Source organism: Ixodes scapularis, unplaced genomic scaffold (genome assembly GCF_016920785.2).
Source record: "Ixodes scapularis isolate PalLabHiFi unplaced genomic scaffold, ASM1692078v2 PGA_scaffold2__306_contigs__length_199485367, whole genome shotgun sequence".
NCBI lineage: Eukaryota > Metazoa > Arthropoda > Arachnida > Ixodida > Ixodidae > Ixodes > Ixodes scapularis.
This window is the reverse complement of record NW_024609857.1, coordinates 122,751,077-122,751,425: the sequence shown is the minus strand read 5'-3', so window position 1 is coordinate 122,751,425 and position 349 is coordinate 122,751,077.

Here is a 349-nt window from a genome sequence, read left to right as displayed (position 1 = left end):
AAGGCTGGTTATTGTCTGGTTCGCTTCAAAACAACGCAGGAATACACGTCTGGCATGGGGACTTCTGCCCACAGCCCCTGACCGGAAGTGCGACCCACGCGCCACCACCGCGCCGTGACGTCACAGAGATGAGTTGGTGTATAGATTAAAACTAGATTCGCGGCTGGGATTTAAGTGCATTGGTGTACTTAAAAAATTAAAACATTACAAAAAAAAAAAAACACTTTTAACGTAGTTTTTATGATTTATGCATTTGATTCACTTTATAAAAATATCAACATTTGCTACGAAACTGCGCACTGCGCCTCGATCAAGATCAAGATCAAGACGATCAAGACCACAGTGATCA